This window comes from Sus scrofa, chromosome 16 (genome assembly GCF_054392235.1).
Source record: "Sus scrofa isolate SSC_HxYL_T2T_F1_AM1 chromosome 16, Sscrofa_HxYL_maternal_Yorkshire_Landrace_v2.0, whole genome shotgun sequence".
In the NCBI taxonomy this organism is placed as follows: Eukaryota; Metazoa; Chordata; class Mammalia; order Artiodactyla; family Suidae; genus Sus; species Sus scrofa.
The window spans coordinates 31,935,438-31,958,829 of NC_139398.1; the positions used below are offsets into that span (position 1 = coordinate 31,935,438).

A 23,392-nucleotide genomic window follows, 5' to 3' on the forward strand; every position below is an offset into this window, starting at 1 on the left:
CCCAGGTGGCGCTTGGGGGCAAGAAAAAAGCAGACAGATCATCTACCCAAGGAGCAACACCAGCCACAGCAATGTCAGTGGAACAGAAATAAATAAAGCTCCCCACCTCCTCAGCATTCTCTGTAACTCAGGATGGCACACAATTTTTTTTTCAACTACTGTCACTTTCATTTTCAGGACAACCTGTTTTCCCCAAACAAAGGAAAATGAGTCTCAGAGAAGTTACTCTTCCAAGCTGAACGGTTACTAAGCAGCTGAGCCAGGATCTCAAGCCTGTCTCCAGAGCCCCCAGGCACAGGCACACAGGACCACACATCCCACCCACGAAGGCAGGTCCCCAGTGGGATCCACAGTGAATATTGGTTGAATAACAAAAGACCATTAGCCTGACGCACCTCCCAATTAGCCTGGTTTACTGAGAACCCACAGTGCCAGGTAAGGATCTGTCTTAAGTATTATTCCTAGCTTTACCCTCCTTCTGCAAATTCAGTATTATTATTAGATTTGAGATAAGAATGGAGATAAGGCTTGGAGAAATTAAATCTGGACAACATTCTCAGGATTGAAAAACACACAGCAGTGTAAGATTTTCTCCCTGCTTGTATAGAATTTATGATCAAATTGAGGAAACTATCCATTCATTTATCTATCATCTACCATCTATCTATCCATCTCTCTGTCTGTCTAGCTATCTGTCATCTATGTAGCCAGTTATGCTGAGATTCAAATGCAAGGTACGTGCTGCAGAAGCTCAGTACAGATGTAAATGGCCCTTGTCGTGTTTGTGCTTTCTTGAACTCTATATCCTCCCTCTGTTAAGTTATCACAAAGCATTCCTCCAACTGAGAAAGCCAGGTGAATATGAGCACAGAATCTGGAGTCCACTTGGCCACGCCTGCTGTGGTCTGGTTGGGCAGAGGGAGAAGGCTATTCCGCCGCCACAAGAAGACCCCCCCCCCAGCCTGGAGGAGCAGGTGGTGCCAATCTGACATGGCTCAAAAGCACTTGGGCAGCCCCTCCACCCCTGGAAAATGTCCCTCCCTTAAGCCCTGACATTTTCCAATGGGTGATTCACTCCCTGTGTTGGGGTCAGCCTTCTCCAAATATCCACTTTGAAAAGGCAGATACCCACATGGGGAGGCTCATGAAATTTCTGAGAGGGGAGGATAAAAGGCCAATCAGGGAGGCTGGAAACAAATCCACTCAACAAATCTTTGGGAGTTCTCATTGTGGTTCAGTGGGTTAAGAACCCGACTAGTATCCATGAGGACTCGGGTTCCATCCCTGGACCTGCTCAGTGGGTTAAGGATCTGGCGTCGCCTTGAGGTGCAGCATGGGTCGCAGTTGTGGCTGGCACCTGGCTTTGCTGTGGCTGTGGCATAGGCTGGTGGCCACAGCTTCAATTCAGCCCCTAGCCTGGGAACTTCCCATGTGCCACAGGAGAGGCCCTAAAAAGAAAAAGAAATCTTCAATTTTCACTAGATATTAAAGATGTAACAGAGAACATAAGTGAACAAGACATAGAACCCTCTGGTCTTGGGGGGAACATCCATTCTAGTGGGGGGTGGGGGGCAGACCATGGATTTAAGGCAATGAAGAAACATAAATTACATTTTGTGCTGGAAAGAAAGCAACACAGAAATAAGTGGCAGACAATAAGGTAGGGCAGAAGGTAGGGCAGAAGGTGGGGCAGTGCTCGGCTGACTCTCAAGTGGAGAAATGAAGGGGGGTGGGAGGGAACCAGATGCAGGTAAAGAATGTTCATGCAGACAGGTCTGGGGTGGGGTTGTGGGAGAGAGCTTGAGGCACCCCCACAACATCCAAGGTAGGCGGGGTGCCGGAGCCCTGAGGAGCAGCGTGCGCAAGGGGCCAACCAGCGCCTGCAGACAGTCATGCCCAGTCTCTGCAGCAGCCAGAATTTTGGCCCAAGAACAGTGGGAAAGCACTGGAGGGGCTGAGGTGCAGCACACAAAACCCAACTGATGTTTTTATAAGGTCGCTCTAGCAGTTCTGCCAAGAATGAATCATACAGAGGTCATGAGACCAGGTAGGGCTGAGGGATGGGGGACCGAGGGGCGGGGCTAGAGTGAGCGTGGACACGAGAGAAGAGAAGGGCTTGAACTATGCTTTGGAGTCAGAATCCACAGGGCTAAGAACAGACCAGCTGTGGTGATGGACAGGGCGAGGGGAGATCACGGTTCCCCTGTATTAGGCCAAATACGTATTATGAGAAGGTCATCAGAAGAGCTCTGTTCACCACACCCACACAAATAAACAAATTCCTCTGACACCTGACCACTTGGGTGCACCAGGAAATGCTTGAAAAGCATCCATTTCTTGTAGGAATCTGACCCTGTAGGGCAAGGACTGCCTTTGATTCCAGATGAATGGGATTCCCGGGCTCAGGTACGAGCACGTCCTGCTACTTTCCAGCATCTGCATGGCTTTCCTGCTTGGTGTTCCTTGGAGGGTATTGTTATGGTGTGAAAGAAAATTTGAAAGAATGTGTGGAATATGATAATAACACAGCGAAGGAGACAGATCCAGGACAGTGACTGCCTGGATTCAATCACTGTGCGGCCAGCACACCCTTCCTGTGATCAGAAAACAGCTAAGAAATAATTATGGAAATAAACCTCACTTAAAAGCTTTTACCAGAGAAAAACAGATTTCCTACTGAGCAAGGCCTGCCTTTCAGAAAACTTACCTTTAAGAAGCTTAGAAGTTGTACACCACAGAGAGTATGAAATAAAAACTATCATTTACTAAAAACATTGAAACGTCCCAGTTAAATTAGATCAGCATTTGTGGTTCAGCTTAATATCTCTCTCATTTTTTTTTAAAGTAAGAACTATCCTGAAGCAGCACATGGCGTTTTAATTACTCTCCACAGCATCCCTGCAGAAACGCTTACATAGAAATTTCCCGCAATGCCTCATGAGGACTCGCATGTGTGTCTAGACTTCCAAGATGAGTAAAGACTACACACATTTAGAAAGGATGAAGCAATGGGATCATCTTTCAAGAGTCTACAAAGCTAGAGAAAAAAAGAATCGATTATATATATATATTATATTATATGATTATATACATACCATATTGTATGATTATACATATATCAATTATATATATTATATATATGATTAATTTTGCTGTACACCTGAAACTAATGCAACATTGTAAATCAGCTATATGCCAATACATCTTTTTTGAATGTCTAAAAAAACTAAAGATGCTCAATCACAAGAATCATGTCAATTACATAATTGCTTAGACCCCACTTGCCAAATTCGATGGAGTCAAAGGATAAAAAAGAAAAAAAAAACGTAAATAGAAAATGACAGTATTAGAGGAGAAGATGAGAAAAGAAAAGGGAAGCAGAATGCAGACAGAGAGAACTGTAGAGAGCAAAGGGATCAGAGGAGGAGAAGCAAGTGGGGAGAGGAGCGTTGGGGGAAGAAAGGTGGGGAAGATGGTGAGGGAGAGGAGGGCCGGGGAGGGACGAAGGGCCGGAAGTGTGAAGCAGGAAACATGAGAGAGGAGGAGCTGACCACAGACTGCGGAAAGTCATGTCCAAAGAGATGTGTCCCCAAGCCAGACAACTGCCTACAGCGCTTGGAAAGGAAAGCAGGGTTAGAATGACTTCCTCTTCTTCTGACTGCAAAACAACCACACCCAGGACTCACCAGCTCTGACATTAGTCTGAGATGCTAGCCCAGCTCTGAGCCCAACCTCTCTGGTTTGCAGTTCCTTCATCTATTAAGAGAAGCTCCTATAACAGGTCTTTTCAAACTGGACTCTTCTGTGATTAACCAGTGCTGAGATTGAGAACCACAGAAACAGGTGCTTCTTCCATCTCCTCTTGATGTCTGCCCTTTAGAAAGTTCCTTAACTGATGTGTGTCTCCGTTTCCTTTTCTATAGATGGGAGGTGATAATAATATCTATCATGTAGGGGTCTAGTAAATACTGAATAAGTCATGGAGTTCCTGCTGTGGCACAACAGGACCAGTGGCATCTTGGGAACGCTGGGTCACAGGTTCAATTCCCGGCCCAGCACAGTGGGTTAAAGACCCAGCCAGCCATTGCTGCAGCTTGGGTTGCAACTGCAGATCAGATCTGATTCCTGGCCTGGGAACTCCATATGGCACGGGGCAACCAAAAAAGAAAAAAAAAAAAAAAAAAAAAAAGACTGAGTAAGTCAGAACAGAACCTGGTAAGATGTGTGAGCTATTGGTTAGCAGAGATTTTCTATTCCAAATTTCAAGTATCTGCTGATCTCTACAGGGAGAGGGGTGGGCTATGTTTTAGATGAGAATTTTGCTGCATGCTCTTGTTAGAGGTGTCACAGTCGCACTTGGCAGGTGCTAAGCCCACGTCTACACATCACTGAGTCACACTGGCAAGGTGCTTCCCTTTCTTCAGAGGAGCCCAAGCCAGTCTCCCTGATGTGTGATTGGCACCCTTGCCTGGGAAGGAACAAGAGAACAGAGGTCTGAGCTCCATGCAGAGGGAAGCACACCAGATAGGGGGTATCTGTGCTTGGTTGCCACTGAGGTCAAGCTTCGCACCTCCCAGGTTTGACTATCTGGCCACTTCAAACCTCCTGCTAAGACTGTGTCCTCCCACCCCTATCTCTACCATTTTGCACATTCAAAAAGATATAGGGAGTTCTTTACTGAAACACAAGCAGTAAAAACTAATAATTTAGTCCTGCTCCCTTGCTTTGGACCATCCTTTTGTGTTCATCATAAATAAACCATGGTATTTTGCTTGGTACTTTCATGCAGTGGAAAGAAGAAAACTCCCCTGTGTTTTAATCGAGCTGAACAAAGGGACTGGCTGTGAGGGAGAGAGATACGACAAAATAAAGATGGCTTGGGCATTAAAGAATTCAAAGCTAGTTTCCTAAATGTGCTTTGATGAAAAGATTCTTTTCTAAGCAAACCCTCAGTTCCCCATTCACTGACCTTCCTGGATGGATCCTAAGAGGGCTCCCTTTGCAGAAAGATGCCAAACCTTGATAAAGAAATACATGCCCTGGAGGGGGTACCTTTAATGTATTTCCTCTAAAGCATTATGTAAGCAGCGTGATCCAGGTCTGAGACTCAAAAGATTAGCACAGCCTGTTTTATTCCTTTTATTTCTTCACCTCCCCCTCCTCTTCTAAGGGCTTAATTGAAGACGTAGCAATACGCAGGCTGTAGGTTCACTGCAGTGTTCAAATTCCCCTCCCCTCACCAGCTGTGAACTGGCAGGGTCCCCCCTACCCTGCCCACTTCGCCTCGATTCCTTCACCCCCCACCCCCCTTGAACGGCCCATGGGTTACGGCAATGTTTTCAGAACTCAGGATTGGGAACCCAACAGCCTGGGTTTAATCATCGCTCAGCTGCTGACAAGACGCCGCAACTTGAGCAAACTTAACTTCTCCGGGCCCCCGTTTCTTCCTCTGAAGAGTAGAGATTGCAAGAATACCACCTCACGGATGTGTGCTTAAGGTTAAATGAAATACAGGGGAGAAGCACTTCCAATAGTGCCTGACACACACAGTCAGGTAAGGATGGAAGCTAATCATACTCCTCGTAGCAGTAATGACAGCCGCTCTCTGCCCAAGACCCCAGGAACGCAGCAGCCGTACTGCAGCCCTGGTCCTCTGCCACACTGAGACCCAGGATCCCCAAAGCCAACCGGCAGGGGTAGGAACGCTCTTCAGCCTGAGGGATCAGCCTCTGTTCAGTGAGTGATCCAGCCAGGGTATCAGCCTCAGGCCCCCAGCTACCAAGGCCTGTGGTGGAAAGCAGAGGTTCATGAGGCTAGAAACGTCCATGTCTGCTCAGCCAAGCTGTCCCGATGCCCAGTCCTGTCATCCATGTTCACCCAGTCTTTGTGGCTGGCGTTCAGCACAGTCTCTTGGCTGATACACCAGCACCAGATTTTCACCTGGGACTCCAGGCTACAAAGCCAGGCCCTGATATCCTCAGCCCTTAGCAGTTCTGATCAGGGTTCAGAGACTCTGGCACTGCTGGAGCTCCCTTCACGTCTGTCCCCCAGCCTCACCCTTCTCTGTGTTTTTCTGTCTTCACTTCCATCTCCCCTGTGTTAGCAGAAGGGATCTAGACACTGGGGTCAGGCACCACCCCACTGCCACCAACCATGGGAGCCTGGCTGCACCTCAGGCCCTTGTCCCGAACATGCTCTGCTTGTCCCTGGACATCCTCACACCTCAGCTGTGCCCTGTGGGCATGGAGCTGCACATCGCCTCTGAGAAGCAGCAGCTGGCCTGTCCCGAGGGCGCCACACTGGCTGCCTGCCTCCCAGAGCACACCCAGAGGGCACCGTGTCTGTGGGCTAGAGCCAAACGTGGAGAAGGGAAGCCGGCCACCTTCTTGAGCTCCCTTCCCACAAGCCCCTCACCTACCAGGCCAAGCAGCTCATTGCCCTTGAGACCGAAGTAAAGATGCAGCAGGCTGTGGCCTTGGCCCAGGTGAGTAGACAGTGTCCCTTAGGGGCCAAGGATCCCTGGGAGCTGGCGCTGCAGAGAGAGGGTCACAGCCTCCCACCCTACAGTCAGGAGCAGCAGCTGAAGCGCATTCTATAGAAGGGGCCCCAGAGGAGCCACCTGAGAGGGACTTTTCCCGTTATGTCATGGTGTCGTGTCATTGTGCAGGTGTCAGGAGGAAAGCAGCAGCTATGAGTACAGAGCATGTCGCCCTGAGACCTACGCCGCTGATCACTGATCACTGCTGATCTCAGCAGATGGGCGCACCTGCACTGCCAAGACATCAGGTTCAGTTTCAATAAGGGCATCTCAGAGGCTCTGCGATGCAACCTGTATATCAGCCACCTGCTGCAGCCTGGCCCCAGGTCAGATGCCCCCAGGTCCGCACCATATACTCCAGTCCATGCCCGAAACTTTTGATCCATGCCTGACACTGATGATCCATCCCAGGTCCATGCCCAACAGGCTGGCAGTATTTTCTCTCTGCTAGAAAATGTACAAAAGCACAGGCATCCTCAAAAAGTCATTAGAAAAATCACACCTTTAAAAGGTAAAAAAAAAAAAAAAAGTAAAAATTTAAAATTCCCTGCTAAGGCAAAGTTGTCCTCTCACTGAGCCCTGAGTCTTGGCCCCCCGTACTTCCTCAGGCTCCAAGTTTCATCAGCTGTCCCCTTTCTGTACGGTTGACTTCTTGCTCCCCGTGGCTTCTCTCAATCTCTTCCAACTTCCAAAAAGAAAAAAATCAGTGCACATGTAACCCTTTGTTTGTCTCTATCCACTGACCTGCATTTTCTTGCCTTCCAAAAGAGTTGCCTACGGTCGGAGCTTAATTTCCTCCTATTCAATCTTCTGTGTGATACACTGCGGTTTCTGCCCTTCCTGCTCACCATGACAATCCAGACCCTGACACCTCTTCATTTTCCTCTCACCCCACCCCTTCTCTGACTCCAGGATCTCCTTACACACCTAGACAGCCAGGTGAACAGAATTAACAAAATCCACGCATCAGATAAGCCTCAGTCATGCTTATCTCTCAGCAATGCTTCTTAATCTCCAGAGCAAAAGGATTATGATTTTACTTTGTTAGGCTATCTGGGGATATCAGCCCAATGGGAAATAGAACAGGTTCATTTGTAAATCACAACAGGGAGAAAATATTGGGTAATCCTGTGCACAGAAGTGAAATGTGTTCTCCCGGGGTCTTTCCAATCTCCATCTCCCCTTACTGATTCCCATTCTTCCTTTCTAATGCTTGCGTACATTTAAGGGTGCTTTGCTTAGGGATGTATTTCAAGTTATACAACTGAATCAATAGTCGAATAGAATTCACTTTGGGGATGGCTCCACCACAGGTAAACTTAGAGGGTTGCTCCTGTTCACAAAGGGCGGGTTAACAAAAGTATGCCTCCATCTCATAAAAGCTTTTCAGAGCAAAAGGAGTTTCAAACAGGAGTTGTCCACACTGCAATTTTTAAACAGGCCTTTCACACTGAAACTAGCATAACATGCATTTAATATCCAGAGTGCTTCAAAAAGAACTACTGAGAAAACTCCAAGGGTGGCTGAAAAAACAAGAAAATAGGAAGCAGGCATGGTGCCAGGCACTGGGACAGTTAAGCCCAGTCACTGTTGGTACAGAGGCCCTGCAGATGACACATGTAAGGACAGAAGATCCCAAGATACCAGGATGGTGGACATAACACCAACACCTAGGGTAACAGTGAGGTGTGAATGCTAAGGATGGAAGCAAAGGCAACAACAGTGACCCAAGGCGCAGCCACACTTGGTGGACACAAAAGAAATACCAAGGAAGGACTGGGAATCTGTCACCAACCCTGCATGGGGTCACCTGAATGAGAACGGTATTGGTGATCAGCCAGATGAATACGGTCAAACTACAGATAAGGTCCCCTTCCCTCTGCCTGCTCTCTCTCTCCTCTCCTCTTCCTGAACAATTCAGTTCTACAGCCCTTAATCAGGGCAGAGTAAAGTAAGCATCTGCAGGGATGGGTAAGAAGGTTGGAGGTACAGGGAGAACTGAGGTGGGCAGAGCAGAATGTCAGTGTCGGGCAGAGTGAGGAAGATACCCATGCAGGGGGCGGTGCATGACGCAGAGCAATGGGACTCGGAACCCAAACCAAGCAAGAAAGGCATCCGTGTTGATGGCGAAGTGGTACAGTGCTGGGTTTCAGAGCCTGAGCAACATGAGGCGACAACCCCATGGGGAGACAGCCCAGCTAAGGAATCAAAGCCCAGTGGGCTGGCGTGAGGGTCAGAGCCCAAGAAGGATGAGCAAGGCACCACACAGGGCATCTGGGGGTAGCCAGGAGGGAAGGGAGGAGGCCAGTTGAGTGAGAAGGGCATGCACACAGGAGAGGAGGTGGCCATGGCAGGGACAACAATGGAGACTGGCTATAAATAAGGGGGGTTGAGCCAATGAGTAAGCATGCTAAGAGTAATGGCAGTCAGTTTTGTCATCGTCAGAGAACACATTTTTTCCAAATTTGCAAAGGCAGAAAATCAGAGTGAAATCTCTGCTGATGGAATTGAATGCATTGGTCTAAATTCATAATCTTCTATATGTAGAGAGAGCTATGCTAATAACTGTAGCTATGACTGTGTGTTTGGATTTACACCCACATATGCATGTGGACACACATATTCCAATGAGTGGGCCTGGAACAGCATCACCCAATAGCAGCAAGCACATCTGGTGCCCAGATCTTTGCTTCTACGTGCCCGTCTTCAGGAGAGGGGGAGAAAGTTCCCTGAAGAAATGACTCATTCTGGGCCTGGGAAAGTACAAGATAAGCCTAGAACATCTTTCTGGACCCGAAAACAACAGAGTGCTCAGAGGGTGACACCACAAGCCAAGAGGACAGAGAAGTCAGACTGAAGGACTCCCACTGGCCACATTGAGATCATCGAACATCACAACAAATAATGATATAGTAGTGGGCACACAGTTCATACTAATACAAATAAATGAATGGATGAAGTGAAAGTCTATGAGAAAGACAATGTTTACAGAATTTCCAAATCTTTTCTACCTAAATGTTTATTAATTGGAAAGAGTAACAAAACTAACTTTCTCTCTGCTCTCCAGTCACAACGCCTTCCTGTACCTAATTCCTCCAAGAGGCTTCCTTTGCTCCCTTCTGCTTCAGGGCCTGTTCCAGAAATGTTCTCTGCCCAGCCTTTTCTCCTATTTGTCCTTCAAACTCAGATCAAAAATTATCTCCTCAGGAGTTCCCGTCGTGGCGCAGTGGTTAACGAATCCGACTAGGAACCATGAGGTTACGGGTTCGGTCCCTGCCCTTGTTCAGTGGGTTAACGATCCGGCGTTGCCGTGAGCTGTGGTGTAGGTTGCAGACGCAGCTCAGATCCTGCGTTGCTGTGGCTCTGGCGTAGGCCAGTGGCTACAGCTCCAATTCAACCCCTAGCCTGGGAACCTCCATATGCCGCGGGAGCAGCCCAAGAAATAGCAAAAACAACAACAAAAAAATTATCTCCTCAAAATAAGCCCAAATCCCAGACCTCAATGGGTCCCTCTTTTATAGGCTGCTATGGCATTCATAGCACTTTTCAACATCCCAGTGAAATGTCTGCAGTTAGTTATCCAATATCTAATACCAAGAGCAAGGTGCAAAAACATCATTCTTTTATTGTGGACATTTATTCATCGTAGCAGGAAAATGCTGATATCTGCACTTCGGCATATAAGCATTCACTGTGGAACGTTCCCAAGATGGACATGGACAAAAGGCAGAGAGGACCTAGAGAGAACAGTCTAGGGGCCCTTGATTTTACTGAGCTGTCAGAGCCATCTCCTTGAAGCAAGCTACAGTCACAGGCTTTAAAAGCAGATCTTCTGGCTCCAAGATCAGAGCTTGGCCCTACTATGCCACAAGGATCCTGCTCTGCTCTGGAAATCCCACCATGCCTAATTTACATACAAATGTTCTCTACAGAGACATGGAGATTTTAAAAGGCTAAAGTAAGACCTTCCTTCCTCTCTAAGGCTGACAGATAGTTTCTACGTACTCTTCAGCCTGTAAAGGAAGACTAGAAAAGGCCAACAGGTATATGAACAGTTCTTCAACATCATTAATCATCAGGGAAATGCAAATCAAAGTCACAATGAAATACCACCTCATCCTGGAAAAGCGGAACCCGTACACACCATTGGTGGGAAGGTGAAATGGTGCCACCACTTTGGGAAACAGTATGGAGATGCCTCAGAAAATTAAAACTATACCTCCTGTATGATCCAGTGATCCCATTTCTAGGGAGATGTCCAAAAGAACTGAAATCAGGATCTCAAAGAGATATCTCCACCCCCATATTCACTGCAGCACTAGTCACAAAAATGAAAACATGGAGATAACCCAAATGTTCCCTGATGGACAGACAGATAAAGAAAATGTGATACAGACTCTCTCTCTCTCTCTCTCTCTCTCTCTCTCTCTCTCTCTCTCTCTCTCACTCTCTCTCTCACACACACACACACACACACACACACACACACACCACTGAAGAGTGTTCAGCCTTTCAAAAGAAGGAAATCCTACCATTTGGATAACAGGGATGGAGCTGGCATGGTAAAGGATGGGTCTTCAGTGCTGGTAAGTACCTTGGCCACACACTGGTCACAGTGTCAGAGGTCCTGAGCTCAATGCAATCTTGGAAATTGTTCAGCCTTCATTTCACCAACAAGGAAGCTGGGACCTTGAAGTGTTAAGGGACGTTCCTCAGAACTCCCAAGAGTCAGGAGCAGTCACACATAAAGTGCAGGTTTCTCAAGTCCAAGTCCAAAACTTTTTTTTTTTATTACATGTATAGGTGGACAACAAATCCAATACTTTTGATTCACAAAACATTCTTCGTAGACCTAAATCAGTGGACTAGGCTAGAGATTGAATTAAAAGGGAAGAAAAGCTCACTTATGCAAACTTGCATCTCTTTATTAAAGCAGTGGAATTGAAACAAAATTAACTGGTAAAAGAATGAATCCTCGGAGTTCCCACTGTGGCACAGAGGAAGTGAATCTGACTAGTATCCATGAGGATGCAGGTTCGATCCCTGGCCTCACTCAATGAGGCATTGCTGTGACCTGTGGTGCAGGTCATAGATGGGGCTCAGATCTGGCATTGCGGTGGCTGAGGTGTAGGCCGGCAGCTATAGCTCCCATTCGACCTCTAGCCTGGGAATTTCCAAATGCCACAAGTGCAGCCCTAAAAAGAAAAGAGGGAATCTTCTCCGGAGGAAGGATGAAAAGCATTTAGCAGTAGATTGGAAATCCTTTGCTGTTCATTTGTCAATGCCAATGCTATCCCAGCCTTCCAGAGAGCAAAGAATACCCGGTCAGAAGGGAAACTGGAGAGCGACTCCCCTCCATCCCCCAAGTTCAGACTGCACTCTGCTCAGGGCAACAAATGATGGTCAAGGATGTTCTACATCTTCAACTGTCACTGTCACTGTCACTGGGATGTCACCCATTTCTTCGGAACCATAGCTTCAGATAAAGTCCCCTTTCTGTGGACATATTCTATATTAGCTCTCTCTCTCTCCCTCCCCGACTCCTAATACACACACACACACACACACACACACACACACACACACACGTGGTCTGCTCCTCTACCTGCAATAAATACCAATTTATCTGGAAACTCTGCTACGAGCAACTCATTGCCAATGTTATTTCCCTATCAAGCTATGTAAAGATTGGAAAAGAGGTAAGAAAATTATATAAATTATATGAGATAAATAACTTACATTATACAAGTCACATGAGTTAAATATACACATATTTTCTGGCCACATCCATGGCACATGGAAGTTCCCAGGCCAGGGATCCAACTCGCACCACAACAGCAATTGTCTGGCAGTGACAAGGCCAGATCCTTAACCTGCTGCACCACAGAAGAGCTCCAAGTTAAATATATGTTTTAAAAATTACATTTAGTATAAACATATATTATAAAGTATATAAATTATTTTATAATAGAGTTCAATACATATGTTTTATAAGTAAAATAAGCCTTATTTAACTAACCACTCAACCTCATGTGTTCCTTCTGCAGATGTGCTTTAAAAAATTGTAAAAATATCTAACATGAAGCAAGAACAAGAAAGAGAAAAGAAAGCCAAAGAGAAAGGCCAGAAAACCCACTGAGATAAGCTGAGAATATTGGAGGGTTGGAAAGAGAGAAGTTCAGCTGCAAACTTAAAAAAAAAAAAAAAAACTTGCTAGCAGAAAGTTTGGAAGGAAAGCAATGATATCTGATGACCCAGTCAGAGCCTGGAAGCAGTTCATTTTTAAATTGTGTGACTCATTCCATGGGGCCAAAGCAGAAATCAAGTGAGGGAAAAATTTCCAGAGAAAAATCTGTCTGTAAACAAGGTGGCGGGTGGTCAGGGAAGGGGGAGCTGGTGGCGGGGGGTGGGGGGGAGGGAGTCAGTGACACCAAATGGGACCATTTAGTATAAAATTTTGCAACTGATAAATCTGCTTCTCAGAATAGCCTGCTGTCCTCCCGGCCAATTTCACTTGCAGAACCATGATGGAACTGCAGTGAGAAGGTGCTATCTGGAAGTGAGAGAGGCTGGGTCTGGAAGGAAGTACCGGCCCAAGAACATGAGTCTTCTGAAATGAACTCCTGGATTACTTTAAGGAGGAAAATCAGCAAACCCAACAACATACACCACTGGGAAAGCGCGGAAGGTTGTGGTTTCGTTTAACATGTTTGTTTAGAGGAAGATGCTCGGTGTTTGACTATTGAAAAGCCTTAAAAGCAAATAACCAGGAGTTCCCACTGTGGCTGAGCAGGTTAAGTACCTGATATAGCTTCTGTAAGGATGCTGGCTGACTCCCTGGACTCACTCAGTAGATTCAGGAGCTGACATTGTCGCAAGCTGCAGTGTAGCTCACAGATACAGCTTGGATCTGGCGTGGCTGTGGTGTAGGCTGACAGCTGTGCCTCCAAGTCAGCCCCTGGCCTTGGAATGTCCGTATGCCAAAGGTGGGGCTGTAAAAAGAAAGAAAAAAAAAATACCCAGGTATAATCAATGAAGAGGGTAAACAGGACAGCTGTGGTAATAAATGGTTATGTACAAGCGGCAAGAGAGACGTATGCACACTTTCTCTAAGGTTCCGATGCATTTAGTCAAGGATACAGAATATTGTGGAAGTTAGGGGGCCCAGCCCAGGAGCAGAGGCCCTGTCTCCTGTCCCCATGATCAATGGGGTGCAATGCTCTCAGCAGCCCTCTCTGCAGGGACAGTGTCCTCCAAGAGCTGAGAAGGGAGCTCAATTCTCGCTTTGCCTTTTATACCTAGACTTTCATGAATATTCTGGAAAACTTCACACTTATATAATCTCTTAAGGGACTATTTATAAACATCATGGTCTCCGCATTCTTAGCCCAAACTTAGCATCACCAAAGCTCCATCCCTTTGGGAAGGGAAGGAACGACTAAACCGTGTCGGTTGTTATTGCCTCACCCAGGCTTCTGGGGTCCAGCAAGCTTGTCTTTTCTCAACAGCTTAGATGAAGACACAGAAACAAAGGATTCCTGCTTTGCACACACACTAGAGAGAACGAGAGCACCTGAAAACCACACCAGAAGTTGTCCCAGTAAGAGCCGTCCATGTAAAGGACATGGGATCTAAGAGAACAAAACACTGCAGAGGACAGAAGAACAGCAGCAAAGGATGGCAAGGGGTGGCTCTGTCCCCCACAACCCATCTCATTGGACTCCCAAGGTCCCAGGTATCTTTTCAGTCTTTTACTGAATCACATTAAGATTCTTCTTCCACCCATTCACTCACCAACACCGATTAGAACAGCAGCTCCTCACTCCCACCACTTCTACACAGCTTTAGGCATCTGAGCAACAATTTACCAAAAGGAGGCAATATGTATAAGACTAAACTCAAATAGAATTAGTGGAGTTCCCGTTGTGGCGCAGCGGAAACGAATCCCACTAGGAACCGTGAGGTTGCAGGTTCGATCCCTGCCCTTGCTCAGTGGGTTAAGGATCCAGCGTTGCCGTGAGCTGTGGTGTGGGTTGCAGACTTGACTCGGATCCTGCATTGCTGTGACTGTGGTGTAGGCCGGCAGCTGTGGCTCCGAATGGATCCCTATCCTTGGAACTTCCATATGCTGCAGGTGCAGCCCTATAAAGGAAGAAGACCAAAAAAGAAAAAAAAAAAAAATTAGAATTAGTGTCTCTGGGTTTGATGGGCCAATGCTTGTCACGTTCTAATGCACACACAAATCCCACAGGGATCTTGTTAAAAATTGAGGGTCTAATTCAGCAGATTGTGGATAGGATCTGAGAATCTGCATGTCTAATAAGCTCCCAGGTGATGTTCATTCAGCTGGTCCATGGGCCACACAATTAGCCACAAGGACCTGGTCAAACAAGAGGTGCAAAGAGGGAAAGGATCCCATCCAAGGTCCCACTGTTCGTAAGGACTGAACTAGGACTTGAGCTCAGCTCCTCTGACTCCCACATCCAGTGGGGCTGCTCCATATGAAAAAATATGCTGTCTCCACCAACCTGGCTCTGTCTCTCTGACATGGACTGTCCAGTTTAGAATAAATATTCTGTGATAGCCTATATGGAAAAGAATCTGAAAAAGAATGGATTATATATATGTATAACTGAATCACTTGGCTATGCAGCAGAAATTAATACAACATTGCAAATAACTATAGTTCCATAGCGTTTTTAAAAATGAAAAGAAGGGAGTTCCCATCATGGCGCAGTGGTTAACGAATCCGACTAGGAACCATGAGGTTGCGGGTTTGATCCCTGCCCTTGCTCAGTGGGTTAATGATCCGGCGTTGCTGTGAGCTGTAGTGCAGGTCGCAGACACAGCTCAGAACCCAAGTTGCTATGGCTCTGGCGTAGGCTGGCAGCTACAGCTCCAATTAGACCCCTAGCCTGGGAACCTCCATATGCCGTGGGAGCAGCCCAAGAAATGGCAAAAAGACCAAAAAAAAAAAAAAAAAAGAAAGAAAGAAAGAAAAAGAAAAGAAATAAATTAATCAGCCACATCCCAACAGTTAAGTAAAACATTTTTTTTTCAATTACAAAATCTAAAACCCCAGCCTCCTGCTTTCTCAATTTTCAAAGTCTTTATTAATATCTGTTAGTCAGTGAAGACATTTTTGAAAGGAATTAGATCTTTCTGAAAACTAATATTTAAGCTCCCTGGACCTATGCTGGATCAAAAGAGAGAGAGAGAGAAATATTAACATGTGAACATCTAGTGGGAAACGTTGGTCACCTCTTCTTCAGTCTCTGTAATGAAAACAGAAATGAGATTCACAGTGGGAGTTTCCTGGTGGCTCAGCGGGTTAAGGTTCTGGTGTCATCACTGCTGTGGCTCTGGTTCCAGCTGTGGTACAGGTTTGATACTTGGCCTTGGGTGTGGCCCAAAAAAAAAAAAAAAAAAAGTGAGACTCCAAGTGTAGTCTCCAGAGAAGAGAGGAGTAGCATGTCTCTGCTGCACGTATGCAGACCCGTAAGGCAACTCACTAACCTGATAATAAACAGAACATCTGGTCTCTCCCTTTCCATAGCAGCTGAGGGTCCTTCTTCTCCTGCACCATCCCTGGACCATAAGCAAGTTCTCTGCTTCAAGATCAGTGCTTTCTGAACAACTGGTTCTTCAGTTTCCTCTCTACCCGCTCCCACTCCATCAAGCTGGGAACTCACAAAATGAACCTGATGAATTGAAAAGTAAGCAGAAAGACGAAAAAGGAGAGACGGGGGAAGAAAATGCCAGGCCTACGTGCCTGTAGCGCAAAGTGCTGACGGTAAGGAGAGGACTCTCCCGCCAGCCAGCCTGGGACCCTGTTCCAAAGCCTCATGTCTGGGTAAGCATGGGTCTTACCAGACAGCCCCAAAGGTCAAGGGTAGCAGAGAATTCCTCAGCCTGGGGGCAGAAGGAGGGGATACACAGAGGATTTCTTTCCCTCCCCTTGGCAAGGAACAACAAACTCTGACACACAGACATCCGGCCCCGCGAGTGAGCATTTTCTGCAAATGAGCCACCAAGTTCCACATGAGGACGCAAGGCAAGAAGCCACATGAGAAAGTTTTCCCACACAGCTCTGCCAGCGGGTTTCATTCTTCAGCCACAACCCCCCAGGCTTCTGCCAGAGTTCAAGAACAAGAGGGCAGAAACAGATGCAAATGTATGGACAAGGAACCAGCAGGACATTCCGCCTGGGCCAAGAAATCAACGGCACTCACGGGCAGAATGTGGTATAAGGCACACTGCTCTCTCAATAGAGGTGCCATCATAATGCGACAGCTTAGATGAAGACACGGAAACAAGAGATTCCTGCTTTGCACGCACACCAGAGAGATGAGACAAAGAGCCTGAGAACCACACCGGAAGTTGTCCTGGTAAACGCTCTGCATGCCAAGGACACAGACTCTAAGAGAACAAAACACTGCAGAGGGGAGTTCCCGTCATGGCGCAGTGGTTAACGAATCCGACTAGGAACCATGAGGTTGCGGGTTCGGTCCCTGCCATTGCTCAGTGGGTTAATGATCCGGCGTTGCCGTGAGCTGTGGTGTAGGTTGCAGACACGGCTCGGATCCCGCATTGCTGTGGCCCTGGAGTAGGCCAGTGGCTACAGCTCCGATTCGACCTCTAGCCTGGGAACCTCCATATGCAGCAGGAGCGGCCCAAAGAAATAGCAAAAAAAAAGACAAAAAACAAACAAACAAACAAACAAAAAAACACTGCAGAGGACAGAAGAGCAGCAAGGGATGGCAAGGGGTGGCTCTGACCCCCACAACCCATCTCATTGGACTTCCAAGGTCCCAGGTATCTTTTCAGTCTTTTTCTAAATCACATTCCTGGAGGCAGAAAGGAAATGGATGTGGCTAAAAGGACAAGGTGAGTGATTGCTGTCATCGCTGTGATGGTAACGCTGGGCATCTTGACCATATCAAGATCAGAATCCTGTCTGTGATATTCCACAGTCATTTCATAAGATGTTACCATTGGCCAGGAAGTGGGTAAAGGATACATGGCACCTCTTTGCATTGGTTCTTACAACAGCACGTGACTCTACAACTATCTCAAAACGTTTAACTTAAAGAAAACCAAAAATAACACCTTTCCAAAATTCCATCCTCTAGTTAAGCTCAAAATAAGACAAGAAATCTCAATATGCCCAAAGGGAAAGAGAATTGACTGGGAGTTGAAGCTTAATAATAATAACCCCACTACTCAGATTAGGTACTGGATTCAATTCCCCAGCAGAGGATGGAATTGAGGCTGAGGTTTGGGACAGAGTGAAGACTCATATTCATTTTAATCAAGACTGAGCTGAATGCCTAACTGTGAACAAAAATTTAAACTATTTCTTTACTGACGCAAGCATACCATCCACATAGCGGGTGTCTAGCCCATGCCCTTGGTGGAAACGGGGAACCCCATGAAGAAGAGCACCCCAATCCTGTATCACACGTAAGTGTAGAAGCTAACACTTTGCACTGTCCTCCCAGTCCAGAAACCTAAACTGAAATATCACCAACAAACTAGTCTGCAACAAATCCTGGGGCACCCTTGGCAACAGCAAATCCAAAAACACCAGGGTTCTCACAGGTAGCAACTCCCAATGAGGATGAATCCGAGTCTTACTGATGAAAGAATACAGTTTCTCCATCAAAGAACATAAAGCAAATCAACTGAATGGTTCAAAAGAAACCAATTCCATAACTTCAGAAGCAAATCAACTGAATGGTTCAAAAGAAACCAATTCCATAAAATTATAAAAGTGTTGGGGGGTACAGTGTTGATGGTGAAGATGGTGGACATGAAATAACTGGTGGAGGGAAAGTTGCTGAGCTGGGGACATGGGCTGACTTGGTCTGAACACAGCCTCCAAGAGGACGGGCACCAGAGTCATTGCAAGGACACTGACTGTAGGAAGGAGGTCATCCCACATCTCGTCATGGGTGATGCTTCTTGGGTCTTCAGTTTGCAACCATCTGAGTCTTTTCCAAGGGAGATGAAATGAACCTCAAGTCATGGACAACTCCAAGAGAACACAGCCTCCAGCATTCCGAGGACCACATCTGAAGCGAGAATACGCCATCCCTGAGCCATAGGAAGGAGGAGCAGATGTCTTGCGCCATATAAGAGGGTTTCCTGCCTCAGAAAGCCTCCCCAAATGCTCCCTCTGTCCCTAGGAGGGGTGGGAGGCTTGGAGCCAACATATCCTAAGCCCTCCATCCTGTGAATTTGAGTGTGGGCTCATCCCTGGGTGAAAGGAAAGATAAATAACCTAGGGGTCCGAAGAAATCAGACACAAGTCCAACCACTCCCTTTGAACTAGAACCACTCCAGGTGAACACTGCAAATTATTGCACATGAGCAAATGAACTTAAAGCCCACCCACTTGTGTGCTCACAGAAAGAAAGTCCTTTGACTTTTAGTGGGTTTTTTTTTTTCTGGCCGTTAATATTTTATTTTTTTAAGGTTTTATTGAAGTATAGTTAATTTACAATGTTGTGGTAAATTCTGCTGTATTTTTTTTTCGTCTCTTTGTCTTTTTAGTGCCGCACCCATGGCATATGGAGGTTCCTAGACTAGGGGTCCAATTGGAGCTGTAGCCACTGGTCTAAGCCAGAGTCACAGCTACTTGGGATCCAAGCCATGTCTGCAACCTACACCACAGCTCACAGCAATGCCAGATCCTTAACCCACTGAGCAAGGCCAGGGATTGAACCCGCATCCTTGTGGATGTTAGTCAGATTCATTAACTGCTGAGCCACAACGAGAACGCCTTCTGCTGTACTTTCAGTGCCCTTTTTAATAGCCATTCAATAATTGTCCAATTATGTGTGAAAGGCTCCAAAATAATGCCAGTGGATTGATTCTTCTGGAAAAATCGTTCAATGATTTGGATCTAAAAATTTCCCATCATCTTGGCCACCACATAAGTCTATTTGCTCACATGTGCTTCTTTGTGCTCCTGAGCTTAGTATGAATCTGAAAGCTGAATCTGAAAATGCCCACATGGTGGTTCTTGCAGCAACCTGGGGCCATTAGAAGTGCAAAGCTTGGCGTTCCTGTCTTGGTGCAGCAGAAACGAATCCCACCAGGAACCATGAGGTCGAGGGTTCAATCCCTGGCCTTGCTCAGTGGGTTAAGGATCCGGCGTTGCCATGAGCTGTGGTGTAGGTCACAGGTGCAGCTCAGATCCTGCATAGGCCGGTGGCTACGGCTCCGATTCGACCTCTAGTCTAGGAATCTGCATATGCCATGGGAGTGGCCCTAGAAAAGACAAAAAAAAAAAAAAAAAAAAAAAGAAAAGGAAAGAAATAAAGAAATGCAAAGCTCTCAGTAGCCTGTTCCCAAGCCGGGAATAATGCTAAACAGTATGTAGTGTCCCTTAGAGAAAACAAGAAGGAAGGGGGGAACAATTGAGGGGAATGGTTCTCAACCCTCTATCACCTGGGAGAGCAGCTACTTTAGAACAATATTGGAATACTGGCTAACACTGCTAATTAACAGTCACTCACAATAATCCAGTGGTTGGCAATATCTACTGCACGTCAGAATCTCCCAGGGAGCTTTTAAAAATACTAATGTCTGGGCTCCACCCTCCCTCTGACCAGTTAAATCAGAGCATCTGGAGGTGGGACTTTTTTAGAGCTCCTTAGTTATTTACTGCATGGCACATGGAACTATATTTAATATCTTGTAATAACCTATAAAGGAAAATAAAATATATATGTATGTGTATGTGTAAACACATGCACGTGTGTGCATATTTTATACATATAAAGTACATATGTGTGTAAATATACTGAGTCACTTTGCTATACACCTGAAACTAACACAGTATTTTAAATCAACTAGGAGTTCCCATCCTGGCTCAGTGGTTAACGATCCTTACTAGTATCCATGAGGACACGGGTTCCATCCCTGGCCTTGCTCAGTGGGTTAAGGATCTGGCATTGCTGTGAGCTATGGTGTAGATCACAGATGCAGCTCACATCTGGTGTTGCTGTGGCTCTGGCATAGGCCAGCTGGCAGCTTATAGCTCCAATTCAGTCCCTAGCCTGGGAACCTCCACATGCCATGAGTGCAGCCCTAAAAAGACAAAAGTAATAATAATAATAATAATAAAATGAAATAAAATAAATCAACTATACTTCAATTTAAAAAAAAACTCTTTAGTTGATCCTAATGTTTAGTCAGGGTTAAGAATGACAGCCTCACATACATGGAAGAAAATGCTAATTTGAAAACATACATGCACCTCGATATTCATAATGGCACTATTTACAGTAATCTAAACATCTGGGAGTTCCTGTCATGGCGCAGCAGAAATGAATCCAACTAGGAACCATGAGGTTGCGGGTTCGATCCCTGGCCTCTCTCAGTGGGTTAAGGATCCAGCATTGTCGTGAGCTGTGGTGTAGGTCGCACACGAAGCTTGGATCTGGCATTGCTGTGGCTCTGACATAGGCCAGCAGCAGCAGCTCTGATTAGACCCCTAGCCTGGAAACCTCCATATGCCACAGGTGTGGCCCTAAAGAGACAAAAAAAATTAAGAAATACCAAATAAATAAACATCTATCTAGCTGTCTAGCTATCTATCCATCCATATACATATATATGATGTGTGTGTGTATATACACACACACACATGTGACATAAATAAGGATATGGCTATATATCCATATACATATCATGTATACATATGATGGAATATTACTCGGTCATAAATACTCAGCCATAAAAAGAGAATTAAATAACGTTATTGGTAGCAACATGGATGGACCTAAAGATTATCAGACTAAGGGATACAAGTCAGACAAAGATGAATATCATGATATCACTTACATATGGAATCTTAAAAATAGTACAAATGGAGCTTATTTTCAACAGAAACAGAGTCACAGACATAGAAAACAACGTTATGGTCATCAAAAAGGAAAGTAGGGGAAAGGGATAACTGGGGAGCATGAGATGAACAGATACACACTACCAAATATAAAATAGATCAATAATAAGGTCCTACTGTATAGCACAGGGAACTATATTCCAAATCTTATAATAAGCTTGTAATAAAAGAATCTGAAAAAGCATACATACCTATGTATAACTGACTCACTTTGCTGTACACGAGTCACTAACACAACACTGCAAATCTTCAATTAAAAAGAAGAAAAAGAATGACTGCCCTAAGTCCAGGGCATCTTAGCCCTTAGTGAACATCAGAATCTCCGGAAGAGCTCATTAAAATAAAGGTTTCAAATAAGCAGATAACAGAGACCAGAAGTAGACTCATGGTCCCCAAGGAGTAGGGGAGATGGTACGACTGGAGAATGACTGTGAAGGGGCTTTCTCTGGGGGCTAAGGAGAATGCTCCAAAATTGATTGTGGTGATGGCTGCACAACTCTGTGAGTGTATTTAAAGCCACGGGATGGTACACTTTAAGTGGGTGAATTGTATGTATGTGAATTATATCTCAACAAAGCTGTTAAAGTGCCCTCACATAGGCTTCTGCCCACCTCCAAAGATTCTGTTGCCCTGGGTCTGAGTGGAGCCCACGAATAGGCTTTTTTAATGAGCTTCCAGGTGCCATTGATGCTAGGAGGTCACAGACCACACTGTTGCAGGCGATGGCAAAGCAATGGCGTTTCACCCTCCTGGGATGTTAGGAGCATGATGCCTTATGAACAGTTAATGGTTAAGGACTCCACGTGGCTTCTCACACCAGTGTTCTCTGGAGCCGTGTGGCCTCTGCATGTTTGTCGTGTGGATCACTTCACTCCTATGTGCCCGTCCTTCTAGAACAAGGGCTCTTTCTTCTGTTACCCTGGTGGTAGAGGATCAGGTGACACTGATGCTTCCAGGGTTGTCTCATGGAAATGAGAGCAGGGATAGCAAAGGCAGAGTGTGGTGTGAACCCAGAGCAGGAGCAAGCCCAGAGGATGGAGCCAGGTGACATCCCCAGGAGAAACTGAGCATTGTTATGAGGCCCAAGGGGGAAGACGGAAAGAATAGAGCGTCGTTTTTTATTTTGTGTCATTTATGATTCATTTGGGGGAAATGATAAATAGCTACATATGAAAATCTAGATTTACCAAAAAAAAAAAAAAAAAAAAAAAAAAAAAGGCAAAGCAAGACCTTCTACGTATAGTACAAAATGATTCAGCCCTAGAGGTCCTTCAGAAAATTGATCTTTCTTGGTACCTTTAAACTGACGTACAATGTTTTGTATTAATTTTCCCACAGCATTCTAGCAAAGCCAAACTAGATGGGTATAGGATAAACAGAATCTTAAATCATGGAGGGCAGAAATTGCAGCACACTGGCCGTAAGGACAGGAGAATTCAAAATGAGCGCCTCCTGTAGGAATGTGAACGCCATTGCGGGTGTGCCCAGCAAACCAGTGCTGGCACAGGTGCCAAGGCCAGTACCCTATGCTACGCTCTGCCATAACTGCCCCCTGGACTCCAGAACTCTCCACCTGAAGTCACTCCCAGAGCACATTCAGGTCCTGCTGGGGCCTGCCTCCCAATCCAGCACGACAAAAACCTCCATGTAATCCCTGAGCATGTTTGCCATGCAGCTGCCGGTGGGGCTGTCACTGTTGTCACTGCTAGAAGTAAGGGGGAACCATGGGACCACTTTTTTTCTTTAATACAAGTTTAAATTTTGAGAAATCAGCTTGGTCACAGTTGAAAGACTCGGGATCAAAATTAACAACATGCAAGATAGTCAATATCTCCAGGCTTCATCAGCTACTCAAACATAACCAACGTGGCGGGGGACAATGTACAGACACCTCATAATAAGTCACACATTCCGTAGCCTGGCATATTGAAAACATAAAT

At 45.9% G+C, this 23,392-nt stretch overlaps 1 protein-coding gene across 6 annotated transcripts in view; it reads right to left on the reverse strand.

Annotated features, from left to right (window-relative positions):
- ADAMTS12 (ADAM metallopeptidase with thrombospondin type 1 motif 12) overlaps positions 1–23,392 on the reverse strand; it is a 375,325-nt gene that overhangs the window by 336,889 nt on the left and 15,044 nt on the right. The window lies entirely within an intron of this gene.